General features: G+C 42.6%; 1 protein-coding gene across 9 annotated transcripts in view; it reads right to left on the bottom strand.

Annotated features, from left to right (window-relative positions):
* CNTN1 (contactin 1) overlaps window positions 1-21,131 on the bottom strand; it is a 393,162-nt gene that overhangs the window by 256,474 nt on the left and 115,557 nt on the right. The window contains exon 1 of one of the 9 annotated variants that reach the window (XM_075930031.1): window positions 4,263-4,283. The exons of the other annotated variants lie outside the window; for them this stretch is intronic. The gene's annotated coding sequence lies outside the window, so the exon portion shown is untranslated. Of the gene's footprint in view, window positions 1-4,262; window positions 4,284-21,131 lie in introns of those variants that run through there. 9 annotated transcript variants of the gene reach the window in all.

The raw sequence follows: 21,131 nt of genomic DNA, 5'->3' as shown, positions 1-21,131 counted from the left end.
GTTGAGGCTGAAGTGGCCACCAGGGCACCCTGGGAAGGCTGGAGGCTCCCTATTTCAATATGTCTATACAACACTTATTTCGAAAAAGCTATTTCAAAGTTGGCGTTATTCCTCATGGAATGAGATTTACCAAATTTGAAATAAGCGCTCCGCTATTTTGAATTAATTTCGAAATAGCAGTTTGGCTGTGTAGATGTTAGTAAAGTTATTTCGAAATAACGGCTGTTATTTCAAAATAACTTTGCTGTATAGACGTACCCAGAGGCACTATGAAAATGCCGACAGCAGAAATATATGTGCCTACGAGATTTTTATGGCAACATTTTTAGGACCCAACAAGTTTAGGTGATGACAAAGCAGGAGTTTTCAGGATCTCAGTCATGCTTACGTGTTATACCTAGGGCTTAAATGGGAAGTTAAACACTAAGGGTATGTCTACACTACCCTCCTAGTTCGAACTAGGAGGGTAATGTAGGCATACCGCGCTTGCAAATGAAGCTCGGGATTTGAATTTCCCGGGCTTCATTTGCATAAGCGGGGAGCCGCCATTTTTAAAACCCCACTGGTTCGAACCCCGTGCAGCGCGGCTACACGGGGCACGAACTAGGTAGTTCGAACTAGGAAGCCTAGCTCGAACTACCTAGTTCGTGCCCCATGTAGCCGCGCTGCACGGGGTTCGAACCAGCGGGGTTTTAAAAATGGCGGCTCCCCGCTTATGCAAATGAAGCCCGGGAAATTCAAATCCCGGGCTTCATTTGCAAGCGCGGTATGCCTACATTACCCTCCTAGTTTGAACTAGGAGGGTAGTGTAGACATACCCTTACATTGGTTTGTGGCTCTGGGTTTCATTTACTTCTGAACTCTTCGGACCAAATTTTGCTGTAAGAAGTTTGTTCAACAGCAATTGTCTAAAATGGGAGCCCTTTATGTATATGCAAGGCCAGAATTTAGAGGAGTCCTCTATGTGGCTTAATCAGATATACTGGACCTAAACAGCAGTACAGGCAGTCCCTGGGTTACGTACAAGATAGGGACTGTAGGTTTGTTCTTAAGTTGAATCGGTATGTAAGTCGGAACTGGCATCCAGATTCAGCCGCTGCTGAAACTGATCAGTAGTGGCTGAATCAGGACTCCTGGGGCAGAGCAGCTGGGGTGCTGCCGGGTTGATCCAGTAGCGCCAAGGAGCGGTGCTGCGGGACCAACCGGCAGCGCCCCACCTGCTCTACCACAGGCCCCGAGCTTTGCTCCACATCTCTCTGGTCTGCTCGGGGGGGGGGGGGGGGGTACTAGCTGCGTCCCCCCCGAGCAGACCAGGGAGACACGGAGCAAAGTGGCGGAGGACCCAGGTCGGACCCGCGGCTCTTCCAGCTGATCTGGAAGCGCCGCGGGTCCGGCCCGGGTCCTCCGCCGCTTTGCTCAGCGTCTCCCAGCAGACCAGGGAGACGGGGAGCAGCTTTTCTTGCCCCGGAGGAGGCGGGTGGCGGGATGAGGCGTCCCGCCGCTCCAGTCCTCCGGGGCGAGAAAATCCCCATTCGTAACTGCGGATCCGACATAAGTCGGATCCGCGTAACTCGGGGACTGCCTGTACTTATTCAGGTAAGTTCCTCTATGCAAACAGTGATAGTTTTGCTTAAGCTCCCTGTGTGCCTAATCTATATTAGGCAGAGTCATCTTGGTACTTATGATGAATGATTGTTCAATTGGTGGAACCATCTTGCCCACACCCAATTTTTACTCACAATAATAAGTCATTTATGAAGGGCCTTCCTTTTTCTTTAGAAATTTTTGGGATATTTGAACAATAATTATTTCAGTAAAACAACATTATCATAAATAAAAACAACTAATGACACCTTAAATCTTTAATCAAAACAACCAAGCAAACAACTATGTATAGGGCCCATTACAAGAAAAAAGCAAACAAAAATGCCCCACCACTACAGGGAAAGAGAAAATGACAACAATGATCAGACTAAAAACACATTTGAAAAACATTTTCCAAAGATAAAGCAGATATGGGTTGAGCCATGGAGAGCAACAATGAGTAGCAAACCTAAGAATCCTGTACAGCAAGGTTGTGTTGAACCTTTTCTTTCTTTATTGTTGGAAAAAAAGCAAAATACTGTTGAATAGTTGAGGCAACCATGGAAGACCAAAGGCATGTGTGTGAAGAGGGGATAAACAGCTATTACCCTAAGGCTCAGGTAATACAGGTAGTAGGAAGGACAGTTTACATGCTTAAACATTGGATTCAGAGTCTGGAGTTCTAGGTTCAGTTCTCAGGTCTGTCAATCTCCCAGTATGATCTTTGGCAAGGTACGCAGATGTCTAACTTTCACTGAAGTCAATGGGAATTAAGTGCCTAAATACCTTTCAAGATCAGTAGAATTTCACTACATTTCAGTTTTCATCTATGAAATGTGAATAAAAATAATGCATTTCTCCTTTGTTCTGTCTGTTTTCTGTTTTAAATTCTCGATATGAATTTGTATAATTTTCAGCACAATGGGGTCCTGATCTTAGCTGGGCATGGAGAGTCAACCATAATGTACACAAACAGCAATAGCTGAGGCTTAACTTGGCTTAGTTAAAGTCAATCCACAACATATTTTAAAAAACAATGTAAAAATACATAGTGAGTACAATAGGCTCACAATTATTCATTCCAGTCAGGAAACCTCCTGCTGCACTGCAGCACTGCTGGGAGAAGTGGATAGCAACTTTATTTGGTAATTCAATCCTAGCGAAAAGCCAAAATCTACAAATATCATAAAGGCAAATTTTCAAATGACTATCACTCCTAAAACATACTAGTTTTATGCAGCATCACAGCTTTTCTTTTTTAAGGTGATGCATACAGCAGGCTCTCTCTTGGTGACTAAGAAGAAAGCTGGAACTCACTCCATTCTCCAGTTTTCTTCCGCAGTCTAACACTAAATATTTAGAGTAATTTTTCATGATTGTGAGGTTTAGTGAAGAGGAATCCATGTTAGCACAAGAAGTTTTCCTAGGCACTGTATGTCTGTCCTGGCTGACCAGAACTGACATATAATTTATCAAATTAGACTCTGAGATGTGAGAAGTTAGATATGGCTCTATGTTGCTGGAAAATAGTAAGACAAAATGGCTCTTTGCACAGGATCCTAATGATATAATTTGAGAGAGGTTGGACCTCTATAATCCAGACTTCCCTCATCTGGTAACATCTGTGGTCCAGCATCCCAGTGGGAACACCCGGACTGCAGCATTCACAGGGAACAGCTGCTGGGAAGGGGCATGCCTATGCTCCGCCACTCTTCCTCTGCACTCCCAGAGTTTCCAGAGTGCCACAAAAATTCCATTTGTGGCATTCAAGCACAGGGTCAAAGGAGGAAGAGTGGGGATGCTCGGGGAAGAGGCAGGATGGCTACAGAGCCCCCTTGCTGCCAGCGGGGTCTGGGAGTACTGGCTGGCAGATGCAGGGCTCGATGTGCTCCCACATGGCTGCGCTCTTGGCTCCAGGGCTTTGCAGCCACCCTGCCTCTTCCCCGAAGAACCTCCCCAGTACCTGCTTGGTCAATGCTGGCCTCTCTGCTGCTGCCAGTGTGGACCCCCACAGCAGAGGGGCCAGGATTGACCTCCTCTGGTCTGGAAAATTCCCTTGTTCAGGACCAATCAGGTTCCCAGGGTGTCAGACCAGGGAGGGACAGCTTGTCCCATATGCACTTTACTTTTGAAGGGGATTAATATCCATTGTTTATGGATGTTTGTAAGCACTGCAGTAAATACTGGACTGGTTTGTAAGTATTGATAATACCTAGACCATTGAGGATGGAAACAAAATACAAATTATAAAAAAAACATTTAGTAGACACTGACAATAGCCCATTAAAACTAACTTTGAAAGAGAAAGTAGTTAAAGGCATAGCAGTAAACAGTAATTGGGATAAAATACAACATGGTTTTACAAAAGATGGACTGTGCCAGACCAACCTAATTTCCTTTTTTGAGAAGATAACTGATCTTTTAGACAAAGGAAATGTAGTAGAACTAATCTATCTGGATTTCAGTAAATCTGATACAGTTCCTCATGGGAAATTATAAGTCAAATTGGAGAAGATGGGGATTAATATGAGAATTGAAAGGTGAGCAAGGAACTGGCTAATGCCCTATCTGGTTAAAAGGGAGATTTTAAAGGGCAGAGTGAAAAATGAATGATTAGGGTGAAAGTAGGTTACTAGTGGAATTCCTGAGAGACTGGCCTTGGGCCCAATCTTACTTACCATGTAGACACAAAATGTGGAAGTGTGCTAATAAAATTTGTGGATGACACTGCCAATATGGATGAGGCCTGGCACATTGTATGAGACGATCTGAATGACCTTCAAAAATGGAGTAAGAGAAATGGGATGAAATGTAATAGTGCAAATTCATGCACTTAGGGACTAACAACAACAACAACAACAATTGCTATAACCTGGAGACTTAGTTGGATGTGACAAAGGAGAAGAAAGACTTCCGTGTACTGGCTAATCACATGATGACTATGAGCCACCAATGTTAACGAATGTGAGCCACCAATGTTAACGAAAAAGGTTAACACAATTCTAAAATACATCAGGCAAAGTATTTCCAGTAGAAACGGGGATGTCTCTGGCACACAAGGAATTGGAGACACATCACCTGGAATACTTCGTGCTAATTCTGGTCCCCAGTGTTTAGAAAAGATTAACTCAAATTGGCAGAGGTGCAGAAGAGGGCTACTAGTATGATCAAAGGAATGGAAAATCTACCTTATGAGAAAAGACTCAAAAAGCTTGGCCTATACAAATGAAGGCTGAGGGGAAATATGATTGTGCTGTATAATACTACATTAGATGAATAAATACCAGGGAGGGAGGGTCATCATTTAAGTTAAGTGCCTCTATGGACACAATAACAAATGGATATAAACTGGCAATCAACAAAGTTAGACCTGAAATTAGGTGAACGTTTCTAAATATTAGTGGAGTGAAGTTTGGACAGGGAAGCACTGGCGGCAAAAAAAAAAAAAACTTAACTGGCTTTAAGGCTGAGCTTGACATGTTTATGGAGGGGATGGTATGAAGAGATTGCCTTACAATGGAATGGAGCAAGTATCTCCAATAACCAGAGATGGAACACTAGATAGGGAAGGTTCTGATTTATTACAGAGAACCTTTCCAGGTATGCAGCTGCAGCTCTTGCTGAAATGCTCAGGATCCAACTGACTGCCACATTTGGGATCAAAAAGGAATCTTCCCCTGTGACAAAAGAACAGAGACCCTGATGGATTTTCCTCTGCAGCATGAGGCATGGGTCACTTGCAGGTTTAAATAAGTGTAAATGGTGGATTTTCTGTAATCTGAAGTCTTTAAGTCATGATAGTAGGACTTCAGTAACTCAGCCAGAGGCTATAGTTGTAGTACAGACGTAGGTGGGCAAAAGTTCTGTGGCCTGCAACGTGCAGGAGGTCAGATAGGGTAATCTATAGGAGGACTGTAACCAAAATCAGGAGTGTCAGGTGCTTTTTAACAGACCACAAAATATTTGTATATCCTTATTATCATTATTGTATTATTTTCTCAGGAGTTTGGACCTTGACTATAACTTGACCGAAAAAAATGTGCACTAGATTATCATAATAGTCCCTTCTGACCTTAAAGTCTATTAATCTAAAATTTTATTAGTCTAAAGAAGCACATACACAATTGTTTTCACTCAGCAATTATTTAGACAGGTTTAAAATTCAACATATATATAAAAAAGAAGGACTTATCTCCATAGGCAGAACAATCTGGAGCTTTGTTATTGTATGTGCATTGTCACAATACAAAGAAAGAAGGTCAATCAAAGGGCAGAAGTTTGTAAATACGCACTTTCAGATGAAATGCCAAGGTTATAGAAAGGCAATACTAGATGACTAATGTCAACATTTTAAAACTTCATAAAAGTAGGAAACTATAAATTGCTTTCTGAGATTCTTCAGCCATCGTTTCTTCACTTAGCCATATTTTAATATAAATGAAATAAGTTTACTTTACTAAATAGTAAAGTAAGTCTATCTGTGATGAATTCACAAGCTTCAACACTACGGATTACAGGGTATATATAATACAGACTGAAGAATAAAATATTATTATAATACAGTTTGAGAACTGTATTGAGAAACCCACGGTACATAATCCTATGTCAAATAATCTGCTGCAGCCCTGATCTTGTGATTTCTAGAAAACTGCATTCTTCTTTAAGGGTTTCTGTGGGCTTTAACAGTGGATGTTCATATACAGTTCTCACTTGGGTCATTATAAATTGCAGGAATTACATAGACGATCAGTAGCTCTAATGATCTTATCCAGAGCATGCAGAATGAAGAGCCAAAAAACTTGCTCTCCAATACAATATCATCTGTCTATTCTCCCTCCTATTTTCTTATTCTCCTCTCCCCCACCACTGTTCTAATGCAGATACACTTTCTAAGACTATATCTAATTAGACATCTCGTGAAACCATTTTGCTTTTAGCAAGGAGTTAGGATTTGTAATAAACTTATTAGGAATTTGGGGACATTTTAATGATTATACACAGTTCTTAATAATGTATCTTATACTTTTTTCTTATGTTAAATCACAGAAGTAAGTGGGTGAGCAAATTCTTGTTCATGGATTACAAGGTACTGTGCACAGTTAGTGCAAGGAAGCTACTCAACAGTTTCAATGATTAAGAAATGAGATACGAATAGAGTATTATAAACCTGAACCAATTAATAGATCTTTGTTTTTTCACTATTATAAGTATTAGTAGGTTTTAGAAACTTGCTTTTTAAAAAAAAAAATCTAAAAATAAACTGTGGTTCATTATAAAAAAAAGTCACACAGTAATAAAGAAAAAATGCACACGATTAAAAATGTGTCCTCAGTTTATGGTACTACAGGAAGAAATTAAGATTGTTTAAATATTAACAATTTAAATTAGAATTGTTAAAAAAAGCAACTACAATATAAAGTTGCATGTTATAAAATGTAGATGAACAGAAGCCTAAATTAGTAATTCAATGGATAAAAGAGAAGAGTTTTGTTTTGCTTATTTTTGTCTGGCTGTTGGAATAGTATCACCCTCTTGAGTCTGGGAAGGCAGGAATTTGAAATCTAGTAATCTTTGTCTCCCCCCAAAAAAATCTCCATGTATTCACCCTAAACTCAAACGTGTAAAAAAATTGTTAAAATTAACATCTCTCACACGCATTTAAACTCTTCAGTTTTTCACATCTGTACATATTTAGTTCTTAGACACTATGAATATCTTAAATGTGTACAATCACTCTCTGAATATAAATTATTTTCATTGTATTTTTCTTAAATATGTGATTAATTAACTTTTAATCTGTGCATCAAAATAGTTAATTTTTTCCCTGGAAACCCTCTTCATTTTTAGTAGTATGAAGTAAATTATGAAGATCCACAATAAACAATTCCCAGTAAGTTATGGAAAGATTGATTATATCTGGGGAGGGAGGAATTATGATTCCATGATGCCCTCCTGCCCCTTTAAATGTTTTAGGATAATATGCAGTGGTGCTCTAGCTGTGTTGGTCCCAGGATATTACAGAGATACAGCAGGGTGAGATAATATCTTTTACTAAACCAACTTGCATTGGAAAAACTTAAAAACAATGAATAATCTAGTAGCACTTTAAAGACTAACAAAACATGTAAGATAGTATCATGAGCATTTGTGGGCAAAACCCACTTCTTCGGATGACTGGATTATTAGAAGTTCAGATCCAAGAATAAATAAAGGCATGGGGGGGGGAGGAAAAAAACAGAGAAAATGGGGGGGGAGACAGTGAGTAGATGGTTCAAGTAGTTATAAAAGGTTGATAAGAACAATTAGCACTCTGTTGTTTGGTTGGTTAAATCATTAGGATGTGGAAGGTAGTGTGTGAGCCAGCCAACCTCCCTGTTCATTCCATTTGCATAAGAATTAAACTTATAAATGAAGTTAAGTTCCAATCCTTCCCTATGTATTTGGCTTGTGGAATTGGTCTGGAACAACACAGTGACTTGGAGATCCATTAATGAGTGTCCAGACAAATTAAAGTGTTCTCCAACAGGTTTTTGTGTATTGCCTTTTCAAATATCTGATTTGTGTCCATTAATTCTTTCCCGTAGAAACTGTCCAGTTTGGCCAATATACATGGCAGTGGGGCACTGCTGGCATTTGATGGCATAGATCACATTAGTAGATTTGCAGTTAAATGAGCCTCTGATTTGGTGGCTGATGTAGTTGGGTCCAGTGATGAAATTGCTAGTATAGATGTATGGGCATATTTGGTACCAAGGCTGATTACAGGAGTGGGTTCCTGGATAATTATGATGAGGTGTGTTGCATGGTTACTGGAAAGAATTTGTTTGGGGTTAGGTGAAAATTAGCCTTTCCCCCAATGCCTCAGAGTGAGGGGTCATTTTCCAGGCTAGGTTGTAGATTGTTGATATGTTGGATGGGTTTAAGTTGTGGACCGTAGGTGATGACAAGTGGAATTCTGTTGTTTTTTCTTTTGGACTTGTTTTGAAGTAGTTCATGTCTGGATATTTTGGCTCTGTTGATCAGTTTTTTCCACTTCTCTGGGTGGGTATTTCAGGTTTAAAAATGCTCTATATAGATCCTGTAAGTGTTTGTCTCTGTCTGTGGGATTGGAGCAAATACAGTTGTATCTTAGGGCTTGGCTATATACAATAGATTGGGAAATGTGTCTGGGATGGAAGTTAGAGGCATGCAGATAAGCGTAATGGTCAGTAGGTTTCCGGAAAAAAGTGGTGAAAAGGTGGCCATCGTCTAATTGTACTGCAGTGTCAAGAAAGTGGATCTCTTGTGTAGACTGATCTAGGCTAAGATTGATGGTGGATGGGAGTTGTTGAAATCCCTGTGGAATTCTCCAAGAGTCTCCTTTCCATGGGTCCATATAATGAAAATGTTATCAATGTAGTGTAGTAGAGTAAAGGAGGCGAAAGCTGAGGAAACATTGTTCAAGGTCAGACAAAGATGTTGGTATATTATGGGGGCCGTGCGGGCACCCATAGCTGTTCCACTGACTTGAAGGTACAAATTATCCCCAAATTAGAAACAGTTTTGGTTGAGGACAAAGTCAAGGAGCTCAGTAACCAGGGGTACATCTACACAGCAACATTATTTTGAAATAACTAGTGTTATTTCAAAATAACTTAGTTCACATCTACAGAGCAGGCAGTTATTTCAAAATAATGTTGAAGTACTGTCAAGCTGGAGGACTTCTTACTCCAACTCCTGTAACCCTCATTGTATGAGGAGTAAAGGAAGTTGAAGAAAGAGTGCTCATTTTCAAAATAAGCTACACAATTGATGTAGCTCAATTTGCATAGCTTATTTCGAGTTAAGCCCTGCTGTGTAGACACACCACGTGTACAGTGGTGTCATCAGGGATAGTGTTCCTGACAGCCAGTAATGCATCGTCATGTGTGATGTTGGTGTAAAGAGCTGCTAAATCCATGGTGGCCAGCTTGGCGTTTTCAGAAAGATTATTGATGTTCTGTAGTTTCCTCAGGAAGTCTGTGGTGTCTGGAAGATAGTTAGGAGTGCTGATAACATAGCGTCTGAGGAGAGAGTCAATATAACCAGATAATCCTGCTGTAAGCGTGCCAATGTCTGAGATGAGGAGATTTCCAGGTTTGTGGATCTTCCATAGCAGATAGAAAACTCCTGGATGGGGACTTGGAGGGGTGTTTGTGATATTTGGCCCTGAGTTGTAGCAAAAAGTTTCATGAGCAGGTGGTTTAGGTTTCTTTGGTATTCTTTAGTGAGATCAGAGGAGAAAAGCCTGTAGAATCTGGAGCTGGTGAGAATACATGTGAGGCCCCAGAAATCTTAATCTACAAATGACCACACAATAGTGTTGCCAGGCATCATGTTTTCAACTGGAACTCCTGGTCAAAAAGGGACCCTGGCTTCTCTAGTTGACACTGCTGATTGGTTAGCTGCACAGTGGGGCCCCAGTGCTAAGGAAGGTTACCTACCTGTCTTGGTTCTGTGTGACTCCCTCCTGTGGCCCCCTAGGCACAGGGAGGCTCCATCAGCATACTGCCCTCTCGCCTACAGCTCCCATTAGTCGCAGTTCCCAGCCAATGGGAGCTATAGAGACAGCAATTGGGGTGGAGGCACTATATGTGGTGCCAGCGCCACTGCTCCCATTGACTGGGAACCATAACCAATAGGAGCTGTGGGAGCAGTGACTGTGGGCTTGAGGGCAGCATGCTAATGAAAACTCCCTGTGCCAAGGGGGCCACAGGAACCTGGCAGCCACTTCCTGGGAGCCTCAGTGAGCACCAGCCCAGAATCCCTTCTATACCCAAAATACCTCCAAGAGCCCACACCCTTAAAACTCTCAGTCCCCTGCCCAAGCCTGAAGTCCCCTCCTGAATACTAAACCACTCATTCCTGACCCCACACCCTCCCCAACTCTCTGCCCCAGGCCCATGAAAGTGAAGAGGAGTGAGGAAAGAGTGAGCAATGGAAGGAAGGGAGTGGGGCAAGTGGGGGTGGGGCCTTGGAGAAGAGGTAAGGCAGGGAGGCAGAGCAAGAGTGTTTGGTTTAGAAAGTTCACAACCATACCACAAAAAAATTAGATCAGCTTTGCAGTTGTAAATTGAGAACTTCAGCTTCTTTCATATTTTTGAAGTAATGAAGGGAGCATTACAGAATGACTGAATTGAACAAATGCCTAAGCTGAACTTATGGGGTTTTGTAGAAGTCACTTCCATTCTTGTTGGCTGGGAGGATATATCAAGTCAATGCAGGACCTCTGATTGGGGTAATGGCGGGGGAGGGGGAAATGGGTTCTCATAAATTAAGTAATACATGAAAAACTGTTTGTGTTATTTATTATTTTCTTCATAAATAGTTCCAAAGAATGAGATACTAAGTGTGGTATAAATGGAACATCAATGGAAAGAAACCCTGCAGTACATTAAAGAAAAACTGTGCTGAAAATGATTCAACATGTACATTTTTCTGTGGCATCCTATACAAAAAAAATTAACAAATTAAGTAGTATTGCAGCCATGACAGAGCACCTCTTGCTAAATGCCCACCATGCTGCTCGGATTAGATCCCATGATGCTAGACTATTATGCACATAAGCTTCCCTTGGTCTTAGTGCGCTTCCACATTGTTTCACCACACTTTTGCCTCTCTGACACATTTCTTGGGCAGAAACTCTCTCAACCTAGTTGCCTTCAGCCATCATGACCAGTGTTGAACCCTTAATCCACATCCTTCCCCAGAGCTCTAACCCTGTAGACACTCTAGGCCAGGGCTGGGCCTGGTCTGCGCCACTTCCCACAGCTCCTATTGACCAGGAACGATGATCCATAGCCAATACGAGCGGCAATCATCTGTACCTGCAGAGGCACAGGTAAATATAGCAGCTGCAGCCCACCAGGAGCTAACCCTGGTGAACCACCACCATTTTACTGCCCACCTGCTCTAGGCTTCTAGTTCTCCTCTTCAGGGACACATGATAATGGAAACAAACAGGCTTTGCAAATGCTTCCAAAAACCAATCAGTCTTTACTTTAGCTAGTACAATATGCAAATCTAATCAAAACCAAAATGAACCTGTTTGCATTTCTCTCTCTCCATTTCCTCGCCATTCTTGAGCATTCTTAGAGATAGTTCAGAGTCTAATAAAGAGCCCAATATCCCCTCTCTGCATTTGGCTTCTCCTCTGAACCACACCCACTCTCTCAGTATCCATCTTCGATGGCTGGCCCCACAGTTAAAAAAAGACACCCTGCTCTGATAAACTTCTCCTTTGTTCCTTTTTCCTGCCAGTGTATTATGTGTGAGTACTTTGGAGTTCTTCCAAGTCTCGTAGGTCCTCTGTTGGTTTTTTACGAATCAACACAAACAGGTTGGATTCTTTGCTTTTTTGTTTGTTGATTTTCCGTTTTCCAAATTCCAATCCTTTGCAGCGAGGTTGAAGACAACTAGTCTTACCTAGGATGCGGCCAACCTATTGTCCAAAAGTGCTTCCATAGAGGATCCATCAAAGCTTAATCATAGAATCATAGAATACTAGGACAGGAAGGGACCTCGAGAGGTCATCGAGTCCAGTCCCCTGCCCTCATGGCAGGACCAAATACTGTCTAGACCATCCCTGATAGACATTTATTTAATCTACTCTTAAATATCTCCAGAGATGGAGATTCCACAACCTCCCTGGGCAATTTATTCTAGTGTTTGACTACCCTGACAGTTAGGAACTTTTTCCTAATGTCTAACCTAAACCTCCCTTGCTGCAGTTTAAGCCCATTACTTCTTGTTCTATCCTCAGAAGCCAAGATGAACAAGTTTACCCCCTCCTCCTTATGACACCATTTTAGATACCTGAAAATTGCTATCATGTCCCCCCTCAATCTTCTCTTTTCCAAACTAAACAAACCCAGTTCTTTCAGCCTTCCTTCATCGGTCATGTTCTCTAGACCTTTAATCATTCTTGTTGCTCTTCTCTGGACCCTCTCCAATTTCTCCACATCCTTCTTGAAATGCGGTGCCCAGAACTGGACATACTACTCCAACTGAGGCCTAACTAGCGCAGAGTAGAGCGGAAGAATGACTTCTCATCTCTTGCTCACAACACACCTGTTAATGCATCGCAGAATCATGTTTGCTTTTTTTGCAATAGCATCACACTGCTGACTCATATTCAGCTTGTGGTCCACTATAACCCCTAGATCTCTTTCTGCCATACTCCTTCCTAGATAGTCGCTTCCCATTCTGTATGTGTGAAACTGATTGTTCCTTCCTAAGTGGAGCACTTTGCATTTATCTTTATTAAACTTCATCCTGTTTACCTCAGACCATTTCTCCAATTTGCCCAGATCATTTTAAATTATGACCCTATCCTTCAGATTAGTCGCAACCCCTCCCAGCTTGTTATCATCTGCAAACTTAATAAGCGTACTTTCTATGCCAATATCTAAATCATTGATAAAAATATTGGAGAGCCGGTCCCAAAACAGACCCGCGTGAAACCCGACTTGTTATACCTTTCCAGCAGGATTGTGAACCATTAATAACTACTCTCTGAGTACAGATACAGTTATGCACCCAACTTATAGTAGCCCCATCTAAGTTGTATTTGCCTAGTTTATTGAGAAGAATATCATGCGAGACTGTATCAAACGCCTTACTAAAGTCTAGATATACCACATCCACCGCTTGGCTGTTCCCTATCGCCTTGCCACCTTCTAAGTGTTTACAGATGATTTCCTTAATTACCTGCTCCATTATCTTTCCTGGCACAGAAGTTAAACTAACTGGTCTGTAGTTTCCTGGGTTGTTCTTATTTCCCTTTTTATAAATAGGCACTATATTTGCCCTTTTTCAGTCTTCTGGAACCTCTCCTGTCTCCCATGATTTTTCAAAGATCATAGCTAGAGGCTCAGATACCTCCTCTATCAGCTCCTTGAGTATTCTTGGATGCATTTCATCAGGCCCTGGTGACTTGCAGTCATCTAACTTTTCTAGGTGATTTTTAACTTCTTTTTTTATTTTATCTTCTAAACCTACCCCCTTCCCACTAGTATTCACTATATTAGGCATTCCTTCAGACTTCTCGGTGAAGACCGAAACAAAGAAGTCATTAAGCATCTCTGCCATTTCCAAGTTTCCTGTTGCTGTTTCTCCCTCCTCACTGACCAGTGGACCTACCTTGTCCTAGGTCTTTCTCTTGCTTCTAATGTATTTATAAAAAGTCTTCTTGTTTCCCTTTATTCCCGTAGCTAGTTTGAGCTCATTTTGTGCCTTTGCCTTTCTAATCTTGCCCCTGCACTCCTGTGTTGTTTACCTATATTCATCCTTTGTAATTTGTCCTACTTTCCATTTTTTATATGACTCCTTTTTTATTTTTAGATCATACAAGATCTCATGGTTATGCCAAGGCGGTCTTTTGCCATATTTTCTATCTTTCTGACACAGCGGAATAGCTTGCTTTTGGGCCCTTATTAATGTCCCTTTGAAAAACTGCCAACTCTCCTCAACTGTCTCTCATCTGGGGAAACATAAGACACAGCCTTGGCAGCCAGAATTCACAAGTTCTACACAGACTCCCCAAATCATTATAAATGGTGATCAGCAACTTTTTGCATCTTGCAGGAATAGATATATATTATCTATGTTGAGTTTGCTTCTGCTTCACAATACAAAATGTGCATTTGTGTAACTCATAAAAATCTGATGCTTTCCTTGCATATGCTGACACAGTGGCTCAAGTTTCCAAGCTGGCCAGCGATGTAGGCTGTACTATCTGCAAATATCCAGGTCCAAATCAAGATCTATAACAGATTCCCACAGCATACTAAGGAACTGACCTTTTCTGACTCTGGCAGTTGAAATGGCTGCAAAAGCATATTCTGTGTCCAGGCTTAGGCTATTACTCACAATGGCATGGACTTCTGGGATTTTCCATTGGTTTTTGTCAAAGCTGTTCATAATAATTTACTTCCTTTTCATGGGAATTCTCTTCATAACAAAACTCAAAAAATTGAAGATGCTAGATTTGTAGTTTAGTTTTTTGGTACACTCTGATAACATAATACTGAGAAAATTCACCTTACCCTTATCGCTTTTGCCAAGAAACTGAAAGACTCTATTAAGGAAGTGATTGTTAATGAAGAAAAAATTACAGTGCACAGCAAGCATCTGAATCCTATTTTAAACCAATAAGGGCTCTTCCCACATCTTTCTCTGGAACTTTAAAGTACTTTCATGAACTAGTTGGAAAATACCAAATACCATAAGCAACGAGAGAACAGTTCTTGAAAGTGCACAAATAGGAAGGGCCCTTCTACAGTTCCACTAGCACATAGGCAAGTGAGCCAATACAGAAATGTAATGAAGTGCAGAAGTAAAGACATGCAATTTAAAACCATTTTATGAGCAATAAAAAGAAGTAGACAAGTTATTTAACCCACTCTCCCATTTGCTCCTGAAATCACAGCTGTTCTAGAATGCCCCAAGTGCTTGCTGAACACTGAAAATTCTTTTAAAGTTTGAGTGCAGTAACCTTAATTTCCACAAAAACATTGAAGCTGCACATCTTTGGGGGTCGGGGGATAAGAAGAGGTACTTTCCTATGCATAGGGGGAATGCTTACTAGGATGATTTCAATACACTTTTTAATTTGATTTGATTTGATTTGATTCGGTCTCATGTTAAGTTTAGTGGAATAATGAAGGTCCCAGATGCAACTAAAGAGTTATTAACGCCACATCTTGAAGACACGAATTTCACTCTAAATTTCACACATAAATTTGTCTTAGATTGCTGCCATATTAAGAAGTAAATGATTGGTGTACAGGCTAATTGAGTTTTACATCTGCTGTCTAATATCAATTCACATCCTTTAGGGGATTTGTACTTCAGGCTCATAATTTATTTCCTTTTAAAATTTAGATATTTGGAAGTTATTTTAGCAAGTACAATCCTTATAGAACAGGCAAAATTACCAAGGATCGCTACAGTTCATTTTATTGAGGGGAGAGCTGGTAACACCATCTATATTTAGGCAGTCTAGCACTTCCCACACTGAAGTATTCGTGCACTCTTTTCTTTGAGCTATTTATCCTATTTAGCTAGAATAAGACCATCAAGACTACAGAAGAGTCTTTTCTTTCACCTATGAAATTCTATTCAGTTTTTGCAGACATACCAATTGTTAAAAATCACCATTCCCTTCTAGCACTTGTGTTCCTCAAGAAAATTTTTGGCAGCCTGTAAAATAAGTAACTAAACCCGCCTTCTAAGGTCATGATCACACCATTGCCACCACAGAAGCACTCAGTCCACTGGAACACATAGGATCTCCGATAGCAGTTGGAGAAGCAGCACTCAAGTCATGCAATAACACTCTAATACTGTGTTCTGGCACTTTTATGGAGAGCTGGAACAGCATTCTGGTACCTCTGAACCAGCTCCTTGCTCTGGAAGAAAAGATGGTGATTTGGTAACCTAGGCCACTTAGGTTACTGAGCGAGCTTCTTTCCTTTTGAAGTGGAGATATGAATCTGGAGAGTCCTTCGGTGCTCCCCCGGAATCTACTCAGATTATCAATACACCACCTCTCTTCGGTGGCCAGGTCTAGGGAGTCCCAGCACTACTACTTTTAGGACTGAAGCAGTGTGTAGAAGATGAGGAGCAGTGGTGGGAGCATCCAGTGGTCCATGTGTCCTTCTGGGTGCACTGCAAGGAACAAAAACTAGGCCCAGGTTTTCCCCCTTGGTAAACAGCTCTTGGACTCAGCAGACTTTTCCTCCCCTGTGTGGGAAGTGGAGCACCCCTCAATTTCTACAGCTGTGGGGGTGGAGTGTATACAAACAAAACTAGGTTCTCATCAGTCTCCCTTTGATATCAGATCAAGCACGTGACCCCAGTGGCTTATCTTTATCTGCAGGCAGCTCCCTCATGGTGAGGGAAGAGAAAGAGAGAAAACACACACAAGGTTGGGCAGAGCGCCTTCTGATGGCCACACACAGGACTCACAATCAGGATCAATCATCCCTTTCAGAGATAACTGCCAGTTCAATAGCTCAAGTGGTGGCAGTCTTTTTTCTACAAGATACCTGTCTCATTCAGTGCACAGAATGCACACACAAGAGAGCAAACATAAGGTTGTGCAAACAATCATATCAGACACGCCCTAACTCTCAAGTACTTGACTTTGCAATCTGAATGCCATTGTTTTCAACACAGTCATTTCCCATGTATTTCTCATATATCAATCATTGCTGAGTTTAACTTTATTAATGAAGGCCAGTGAAATAAACATGCAGATAATCTTCATAGTGGTACCATGTGAAGTTACTTGATAACCTGGATATGCAGCAGCAGTTAGGCCCTTGGGAACATTGCCAAACAGAGGGAATTGCAATGTATTAAATACACATTTTCAAAGGGGGTTGGGATTCTGACCAAGAGAATACTTCAGCAATCCCGTGTGAAATCATGGCCCCACTGAAGCCAATATAATGGTTTTTGCCTCTTATTTTTCTGTCATGTTTTTTTGCAAAGGGTAGGGCATGCTTTAGGTAGATTAATAGTTAGAAAATCCTTTTTCTAAGGAAAAAAAAGACTTGACTGGCTTCAAATCTGATGTAAAAGACCTTTTCCAGCCTTTGTTGGGAGGTTCTGTTATCTGGTAAATCTCCCCTAATAAAATTAAACAACTCATCTGAATCCTTAAGAAGGCTGAAATGGCATTCTTGATATCCACTACTGTATGATTAATGTAATTTTCTGGGTTTTATTGTTCACACGTTTGTGATAGTTTTGTGGCAATGTAATGAGACAGACTTCACTGGAGTTACAACAAGTTAAACTTCCTAAATCCGGGATTCTCTGATACAACAACATCCGTGGTCCAGAAGGACCATAGATGTTGCCAAATCAGAGGGCCCCGACACTGGGGAGTGCAAGCCAGGTGAGAGTTCAGCGGCAGGGAACCTCAGTAGCGGGGCCAGCAGTGGCTGAGCATTCCATCCCCAGAGAGCCCCGGCAGGGTGGGCAGGAGCGGCTCGAGGAGAGCTACCAGCAACTGGTGCCCTAGGCGGAATGCACAATTGGCGTCCCCGCCTCCATAGCCCTCAATGGCGTGATGTGATCATTGGGCGCCACGTTAAACACGGCGCCCTAGACAACTGCTGAGGTTGCCTACATCCACGGGCTGCCCCTGCAGGTGGGGAAGCAGCAAGGCTGGAAAGCTGCATTCCTAGAGCGCCTCAGCTGCGCAGGGCAGAAACAGGTCTGCAGTGACTGGGGAACTTTGTCCCTTGAGAGCGCTAGCCAGCCCTGACCCTGAGCCCCAGCCTTGCAGCAGCAGGGCTGCAGCTCAGTGGCAGTGGGGATGGAGCAGAGCCAGCCACAGGGAGGGACAGCGCCTGGGACCTCCCCTGATCCAGCAAATTTCCTCATTCATGACAGATCCTAAGGGTGCCAGATTAGGGTGGTTCATTATGTACTGATATACACAAATGTAAGCCAGGTGATAGCCAGGCCCCCTCTCCTTTAAATAGCAGGTGTGAAAGGGCAAGCTAAAGGGCTTGATGGAAGGGGAGCAAGATAGCTCTGAAAACCCCACAGCAAGGGTCCCTGTTAATTAACAGCTGAGGCAGGGTGGCTATAAATCAATTAAGGGCCAGGTGAGCTGACTTCAGGCTGCCATGGGGCTTCTTAAAAAAGATTCCCAGTGGGGGAGGCAAGAGAGAGTGGAGAAGGGGTTTGGAGAGTGGAGAGAAACTAACAATGGATAAGGAGAATCAGAGGAGCTGAGCAGAACGTTAGCATTGCCAGACTGCAGGGGGAGGTGAAGAACTCTGACAGAGTATTTGGAGGCTTCCTTCCCCCTAGATGGCCAAAGACTTTATCTGGTGGCTGAAGAGGACTGTTGACTCAGCCCTGACTGGCCAGGGGCATCAGCCCCAACATTTTTTTTTTTTTTTTGCCAAGGGACAGAAGCCCAAATACAGAGAAAAGGCAAGGGGGACTTGTACCGTGTCACCTAAACTGCGGGATAGTGGATGGAACAGGAGTCTGGAACCCAGGAGTGGGACTCACCTGGTCACACAGGGTTTGATAAGAGTTTTCTGGAAGTTTCAAAAGCCAGTTCCTCAAACTTATAAACCAAGAAAGCCCTTTCATGGTTTGAAAATAGATAAGGAAATGTCTGTACTACTTGGCTACAGAATTCTAGAGGGAGGGACAGAAATAGAGAAAGAGCAAAAGAAAGAGACATATAATAATTCATGGGGACGGGGAGAAACCAAGGGAATAAACCGTGTCTGAGAGGAAAGCAAGTCTCACCATTAATTAGAACATACTGTAAGTCTCACAGCAAGTTCTTAACTTTTCAGCATTGTCATTTGCTGCCCCAACACGGTGTGGTCCAGCTCTATTTATCTGTCTTCCCACTTCCCACCTTTTCATTCGTATTTCCCATTACCAATTGGGAATCAAACAAATGTACAGGAGGTAGCACCAAATCTAAACTGTCATTCCAAAATTGATGTACTTGGTTTTCAGTACAAAGTGATACTATGCCTTGAAGGTACTTCTACTGGTAGAATATTATAGGTGTCCATTAAATAGTATGAGTGTGGATATGATCACTGAAAAGTGCGATACCGAAAATTAATTGAACTGCAAAGACGACACCTTGTACTACAAGTTGAGCTATCCTGAGGGCACTGCATCCCTCAATTCTCATAATAAAATTCATATCTGTCTGGTTGCTGCTCAGAATTCCTTTTCCCTACTGAACTGATTGGAACGTCTTAGACAGCACCTGAAAGATTATGATCTGTGGCTTTTTCTAAATTTCTAGCAGGTGACCAACTGGCACTAATGATGTGTCTGCAACTCTCTTCCTCAGAATGAGTCATTTACTTTGTGCATCACAATATTCCTTAGCTAAAAGTCATAAATGGTGTTTACTAAATATTTCTGATTCCATCTTTCCTTTTTCGGACAGACTGATTTTAAATTTTCCTCAGTTACTCTTAATTGAAACTAACTCCTACACCTTTCTTGAGAAAGTTGGAAAATGTAACAAAAAATATAGGCCAACCATCTGGACAATGAAAGGTAGAAATATGATTTAACAGGTACAACATGATTTATTGATAACATCCCATTATTCATACCATAAACCCTCAGCAAATCTATTAAACCAAACAGTGCTACATTTTTTTAAATGCATTTACTTCTTTAAAGGCTACACAGTCAGGAAAATTTGGTAATGGCAGAAGAATGGACTAGATGACTTAACTATTCCCAGCTATAACTTCTTACTGCTACCCGCTAAGCAGTTGGATCTGGCCTGTGACCCAGTGGTAGCCTTAGGTAGGCTCCCTGCCTGCAACACTGCTGCATACCTCTTAGTGGTCAGTTGTGAGAGCCATGTGCTTCTCAGAGCGCTATGAGCCAGGAGTTCCTGCAGGGCCAATGAGATCTGCCTGAGTTTTTTTGCAGTGCAGTCAGCGCATGAAATACCTACCTCTGGGGCTCACAGCATTCAGAGAAGCACATTGCCCTCAGAGCCAGCCACTCTGAGGGTATGTCTACACTAGAAAGTTAGTTCGAACTAACGGACGTTAGTTCGAACTAACTTTCCTATGCGCTACACTAGCGCTCCGCTAGTTCGAATTTGAATCGAACTAGCGGAGCGCTTAGTTCGAACTAGGTAAACCTCATTTTACGAGGACTAACGCCTAGTTCGAACTAGCTAGTTCGAACTAAGGGCTGTGTAGCCCTTTAGTTCGAACTAGTGGGAGGCTAGCCCTCCCCAGGTTTCCCTGGTGGCCACTCTGGCCAACACCAGGGAAACTCTATGCCCCCCTCCCGGCCCCGGACCCCTTAAAGGGGCACGGGCTGGCTACGGTGCCCGTGCCAGGTGCAAGCCTGCCAGCACCCAGCTAGCAGACCCTGCACCTGGCACGGCACAGAGCCACCCACCCGATGCCCCCCAGCCCACCCCCTCTTGCCGGGACCAGGCTGGCGGCTCCCGGGAGCTTGCCCTGGACCGCAAGAGGCGGGCACCTTCCTGGGCTAGTGCGGACATCGTGGACCTCGTCCACGATCTCCGCACTAGGCACAGGAAAGTGGCCGTCTAGGGTAGGAGAGCTGCCAGCCTGGCCACCCAGGACCAGGTGTGCATGAAAATCAAGGGGGTCCACTGAGACCCCCGACACTGAGCCCTGAGCTTACAATGGCCGTCCTGGGTCAGACCAAAGGTCCATCTAGCCCAGTAGCCTGTCTGCCCACAGCGGCCAACCCTAGGGACCCTGGAGGGGATGGACCGAAGACAATGACCAAGCCATTTGTCTCGTGCCATCCCTCTCCAGCCTTCCACAAACTTTGGGCAGGGACACCACTCCTACCCTCTGGCTAATAGGACTCCATGGACCCAACCTCCATGACTTGATCTCACTTCCCTTTAAACTCTGTTCTAGTTGTAGCCTTCACAGCCTCCTGCAGCAAGGAGTTCCACAGGTTAACTATTTGCTTTCTGAAGAACAACTTTCTCTTACGAGTTTGAAGCCTGCTAC

This window comes from Pelodiscus sinensis, chromosome 1 (assembly GCF_049634645.1).
Source record: "Pelodiscus sinensis isolate JC-2024 chromosome 1, ASM4963464v1, whole genome shotgun sequence".
Taxonomy (NCBI): Eukaryota; Metazoa; Chordata; order Testudines; family Trionychidae; genus Pelodiscus; species Pelodiscus sinensis.
Note: the sequence above shows the minus strand (reverse complement) of the source record. Positions and strands in the feature narration are given on the sequence as shown.